Here is a 6,614-nt window from a genome sequence, read left to right on the forward strand (position 1 = left end):
TATTCAGCAAGAGCCAATGACTGCCTTCCAGGCACCCTGTGGCCCATTATCTTGAGATCAGAGAAGCTGTGATTGCCCACAAGTGACCCTCCCAAAACCTGAGCCTATTAACATTCTCTAGTGTTGGGGTCCCCCAGGAGCCTAAGGAAAAACAGACTCCCTGGGAATCTCTGCCAGAACAATAAATCTGAATGACCAAGGAAGAGTCCTAGATCTGCATTTCACTGATGTCCTCTGTTAACTCAGAAACCGTGGTGAAGGTTAATTCGTGAATTCCTTGCTCTGGGATCCTCCCCAGAGCCTCCCTCATGGTTCCTCAGGTTCTGGCTGGCCTTCCTATCACTTTGAAACTGCACCCTTTCCCCGCACCCCAGCCCACCCCGACTGGCAGTCTGGAAGTAAGGCATCCAGACCATCAGGTCCTGGGAGAATGTGCAGAATCCCGCCTGCAGAGTCCAAGGCTCTGCAACCTGACAGCTGTTGCCTCCCAACTCCTTGAAAATCCTTGTTTCAATGCTGCACCATCAAAGGGAACCCGGTATAGTAGAGCTTGAAGCCAACTTGTCTTTCATAACAAAGGTCTGTCTCAAAAATGAAGGAAAATAAAAGGAAAATGAGCAGGGGTGGGGGTCGGGCGACAACAGAGTGCCCAACACTGAGACAGCCGCTCTCAGAGTTCCGTATCCTAAATTCTGAGTCAACTGCTGTCATGCATGTGTCTCACTGCAGCCAACACTGGTCCCCGGGCCTCTTCTGCTGGTGGAAGGTAACAAAGGCTCGGTTCCCTTCTGGACACTTACTGGGCATCTCGTGTGTGCAGGTGTGGTTCTAGGCCTGCATGGTCCCAGACTTTCCACACTGATGGGAAACCATAGAGCTACGCCGTCATTTAGTGTAGTGGTATTGAACCCCCCCCCCCATATGTGGCTCAATGCACTGGAGAACAGAATGCTTTAATTCACCGCAACGAGCGAACCCTCCACAGCTGGTGATGGCTCTCATGAAGGACGCTATTTTAGATACTCTGCCTAATTAATTGTGCAGGGTAGGAAACACCGGCTTAGCTTAGTAAACCAGGAAATTGATACTCGGGGATGGAAAACGACATGGTTGAGGTCACAGGATGAGGCAGGGCAGGGATCCAAAAGCAAACCGAATCTGCGACACCATAACTACTCCACACTTACACACATGGGCGTGAAACTTTGATAGTGGATAAAAATAAAACGCGGCCGTCCCATAGCTCAGGCACCAGCTCTGTTTTAGTTACAAAGCCAAAACAGAAAGCAAAGCCAGAAGCAGGACCCACACTATCAATTCCGCCTACCCATGTAGACTGCTGGCCAGCGGGCTTGGCGGGCAGCTCCGGCAGTCCTGCTTCAACGGAGACCTGTGGTTGAGCATGTTTTATTGCATGCTGAAGCTCTAAGATTGCTCAGTCTCCAGGAACAAAAGTGATTGCAGGGCAAAGAGGAAAGGGAGGCTGGAGACCGCCCCTCCTGACTCTGAGGGTGAATACCCTGGCTGGCAAGATGCTGTCTGCCTTCACAGCTCACAGCGCCACACCCCACTTCAGGGAGGCCCCATCACCGCTGCCTGGGCTCCCACGCCCAGGGGAGCCTCCATCTCTCGCAGCTAGGGCCAGCCACTTAAATCACATTACACTGTAAGTGTTCTACAAATTGTTAGCCTTAATGAAATTTAGCAAGAAGCAGCAGGAGAGGTGCAAACAGTTAGGGCTGCTTTCTTGGGTTTCAAGCCCCAAATTCAAGTGGTTGAAGCTTCTCATGGAAAAAAAAAAAAAGCAGGGAATGTGGATTTCCCGTTGTCTAGGGGCACCCTCTTAGGTCCTTTCATTCTGGTGCTCCACCCCAAGTGGTACTAAGTCAGAACCCTTCCCTACAAGAGAAAGGCTTAGTGATTTCTTCAACCAGCAAAAGATTGTGCTGGTAGAGGCCCTGAAGAAATGTGGAGGGGGAAATAAAGTTAGAGAGTATAGACGCCATCCTGGATCAAGGACTTCAGGAGAGGACCCGAGAGAGGAAACTCACCTGCCTGCCTGCCAGGGAATCCTCCAGGAAAGCAGCCTGTTAGGCAAGACCTGGGCCCATTACACTGCAAACAGCCTGGAGACCATGCTGCAAGCAGCCAGCTCTATCCCGTTCCTTTCCACTGCTCAGTAGCATTACCAGCTGTGCCTGCCCTGGCAAACGGCTCGGCCGCAGTCCCTCTTGCTGATTAACCTTCGAGTGATCACCATCCAGGCTGGTCACCTGAAAGCCACTTCTGGGGCCATCTGCACAATGGACGGGACTTACCCCTTTCGCCAATGGGGCAGGAGGGACCCCAGGAAAACCAAGAAGTAGGCCAAGACTGTGTGGGTGCTTTTGAAACTCAGAATTTTAGATTGTTACAGAGAAAGAGAGTACCTGGAAGGGGCAAGAGGAGGGCAAGGCCCATGGGCAGAGGGCAGAAGGACAAGGGCCAACTAATATAGTCCAGGTTCTTTTTGCTTCATTGGATGGTGATGTTTCCCATCTCAGAATAAGGGAAGCTTCTTGGAGAAAGGCTAATTAAAGGAGAAATCAAATGCTTACTGACTCACTGCAAACTGCTGCTCACGTGTTGAAGAATGAGGCCCAGAAGACACAAAACGTACCCAGAGCCACACAGCAAAATGGCAGGCAGTGGTAGGTCAGAATGCAGACCAGATGGGTTGGGTTTAGAGCTCCAATGTCCATTGACTGGCATGCAGAGGAGAATTCCCTGCCTGCTGATCATGGCGCCCTCCAATGGTGGAAGAAGGAGGAACAGCCAGGTGACCCCTCCTGGACAAGAGTCCTTGTCAAAAGTCAGGCTGTGATCTCCACTCTTCTCTCCAGGCCCAACAGCCTGGGCATAGTGAGTGGAAGCCACTGGTGTCCAGAAGCCTGTGCTGCTGTCCCTGGGCTTACAGAGGAAGAGACTGAAGCCGGGAGGAAGCAGAGAGTCTGCCCAAGGGCCGTAACTGACGGCCGCAGCTCAAGCTTAGGATGCTAGGGCCAGGGTTGGGACCCTGCTCAGTTCCTGGTGACCTGGTCTCCTACTCCTCAGCCTCCATCCTGCGCTGTGGAGCTGGTGAATTCATTCTGCCCAGTGGGGGTGGTCTCCCCTGAAACAGGGAAAAGTCTTCTGGGCATGCCTGTGGACCCCCACTGAGTCATTTCAATGGAGCACCCTGAATTTGTGGGATCCTGAGGTTCTTGAGTTGCCTCACCATGGTAAGGAGAAGAGGCTGTTTTCTCAGAAGCCTCTGCCGGCCACAGCAAAACATTTGGTGGGTGTTAGACTAGCAGAATCGTCAGTGCTCACTATCACCCATAACACGATCACAGTCTCCTATATTATAGATGAAACTATTTAAGCTCAGAGAGGTTAAGTACGTGGCCAAAGGATGCACAGCTAATGAGCAAATCTTGGAGCCAGAGTTGTTTTGGGTTTTTGCTTTGTTTATTTGTTTGTTTGTTTTTTTTAAGCTTTTTGTCTTTCCCTTTTACCATGCCTATGCTGGGTATGTGCGAATAAATGAGTCATTCCCCCTAGTCTCTGAATCCCAGTCATCCTCAGGCCTGCGAATGCAACGAAAGCCATAATCTAGACCTCAAGAGGTCTCCAAGAGCCCAGCCTGCTTCACTGGAGATGGAAGATCACACTCTGAGAAAGCACACTCTGTTCATGACCTGCCCAGTTATGAGTGAAGCCACGTCTATCATCAGCTCTGGCCTCTCTGCAGGACCTACGTACGCCAGAGCTACTGTAAAAGCTGCCCCCGCCTCTAGGCATCAGCCCACCAGGCTGGACATGGATGGCATCTTTCTCGGGTCTATTCATACCTCTCCTATAGGGGTAAACAGACATCCTTTATGTCTCTTCCTCTGGAGTCACCAGGGGCCCATATATCCTGAAGATGGGATACCAGTATGTACCAGGGACTCACCTGGTCTGCATTTTCCTCTGACTAGAAGACCCACATGGAGTCTAGGGATAGAGTGAAGAAGGCCTTGGAAAGTACCAGGAGAGCCAACCTGTCGGATGGAATTTCTAAGTCCAAATCTCAGTGACTTACTGTACCAAGCTTTTTCTTTTAGGGCCGCCAACCAGCTCCCAAATAATGATAGAGAGATTTATTATTAATTTTGAATGTGTGACTTTAGCTTAGCTCTTATTTTAATCTGTTTTTTCATCAACATTTTGTCTTGGGGCTTTTACCTTTTATTCTTTCTGTGTATCTTACTTTCCTGATGTCTCCACATCTGGCTGGCAGCTGGCTGGCTTCTCCCCGGCTGCTGCCCCAGGCATGTCCCTCTCTTTCTCCTCACTTCTTTTTCTTCTCTCCTCTAGAGTTTAGATTTTCTACTACTTAGTCTCTCTACCCACCAGCCACGCCTATCCTTTCTCTGACTGGGTATTGGCCAATCAGCTCTTTATTGGACCAATCAGGGACCTTGGGCAGGCAAGGCGAAACAAATGCAACACATCTCTACCTAATTGAACAAAAGTAACACCCCTTTACACAGCACAGTCACTTCCTGCAGCATGAGCCAATGTAACACACCTTTACATAGTTCAAATAATAAACCACAACAACTTTCAGTAGAAGTTTCTAGGCAAACCACAAAGAGAATGCCTGGAGGATGCATGACTCTCCTCCACAGGGTCTCAGACCTCCCCAAACTGTGGCCCCATCAACTACTGGTATTCAGAATGGGTGACAGAAAGAGAGAATCCACAGTGACTTTTCACGACCTCAGGCTCCTCATCTTCAAGACCACAACACTCCCAGACTCCGCCATTAGAACAGAAGTCCTCTGGTCATCCCTGCAGAGGCTCTGGCAAAGCAGTGTCCCGTTAGGAGACCATCTTCCCCTAGCACCACCAGCCTGCTACAGAAAGAGAGAAGGTGGTAGGTAGAGGGACACTTGGTTCAGACTCAATTTCCCTAAATTGTCTATCCCTTCGTCTACAAATCCAAGTACTAACTCAGATGGCCCTTGAGAGATTAAACTACGTGAAGAAGAAGAAAAAAACAAAAACATTAGTGCCAAAGAGTAAACGCTGTCAGGCAGAGCAGCACATACCCATAACCCCAGAATTCTAACTTGGGAGGTAGAGGCAGAAGGACAGCAAAGTTGGGGCTATCCCAAGCTACATAATGAATGAGAGTCTGTTGAGACAGAGGAGAGACAGAGAGAGGGAGGGCAGGAGGGAGGGAGTTAAATATTACCTTCCAACGCAGGTGCCTCCCAACTTGCCCAGGTACCAGTTACAGGTTCCCTGCTACACAGAGACGCATGCCACCTGAAGGAGCTGAGCAGCAGCCCTCTGTCCCACCTGCTCTCCAGCTGCCGTGTTGCCCTCTCTGACACTGTGAGTCCTCCAAAGGGCCAGGGCCTCTCCCCGCCAGGAGCACTTCCTGCCCAGCTCTCTACAGTCTGAGGAACGGAATGTGCTTTAGGTGGCTCTGCTCAGCTACTAGAGGGGCCATGGAGCTATCCGTGGAGCTTGATGGTCGAGGGGGAAGGCTGGTTGGACAATAGCGACTTTGTTTTTCAACTAATCCCACCTTTATGAGTGGGGATGAGGCAGCCTTGGGGTGGCAATGGGATTGGGGCAGCCGTCATTTACATATCAAGGTGGTTGCCTTTGTTCCTTATTCCACTGGGAGGGCTGAGATCATCAAGGTTCTAGAAGACACTGCAGGCAAGTGGCAGGGCCAAGCCTGGGAGGGAGGGCCTCTGGCCACTCCATAGGCTACTGCTGAGTGACACACCAGACGTGTGTTCACATGGGGAGTCCAGGGCTTGGGCGCGTTTCCACCTCATTGGTAAGCATCTCAACACACACTTTTACTAGCAACTGCTGTTGCTTCCACCCCTGGGTGCCTCACCACCCAGGACATCTAGCAATGTCCAGAGACAGAACTTGGATTGTCATATGCTGGAGAGTGCGGTTGTCATCTAGCAGAGGAAAATATCCTGCGCTGTGTAAGAGACCCTCGTAGGAATCACCTGGACCAAAATGTCACTGTGATGAAAGTGAGAGTCCCTGAGGTGAGGAGCGCTCTGTTGAAAAAAAAAAAAAAAAAAAAAAAAAAGAACGAAAAATAAACAACACTGAGAAACCAGGTAGGCCACAGGAGAAACAGCTGCTACCCAAGAGCCCAGCCCCCATTCTTCCTGGCTTTCAAGCCAGAATACAAAACTGCTTCCTCTTTAAGAGTCCACAATTAAGCTGCATTCTTTAAAAAATTCTACCATGCAGGTTAAACCAAACAAATGTGGAGGCACTGACATCAGGGAGAAAGGCAGCCCCCACCTTGAGCAAGTCTAATGTTGCCTTAGACTCAGCCGCTTAGAGAACCCCTCAGGCTTCTAAGGTCCCTGGCCTTAACCTCCTCCCGTCCCAGAAAACATTTGCTCTGCCATTAGGATGCAACAGAATCCTGTTTGTGTGGGTTTTCCTGCACAGCTCCAAGAGCTAAGTAGCTTGCCCTCTCACGGTATACAGTCAAGGGGTTCAGAGTCACAATGCCTTCCACAGCTTTTCCAGGTGGCAAAGCAAACTTCAGCATTAGA

This window comes from Chionomys nivalis, chromosome 5 (assembly GCF_950005125.1).
Source record: "Chionomys nivalis chromosome 5, mChiNiv1.1, whole genome shotgun sequence".
NCBI classification, from domain to species: Eukaryota; Metazoa; Chordata; class Mammalia; order Rodentia; family Cricetidae; genus Chionomys; species Chionomys nivalis.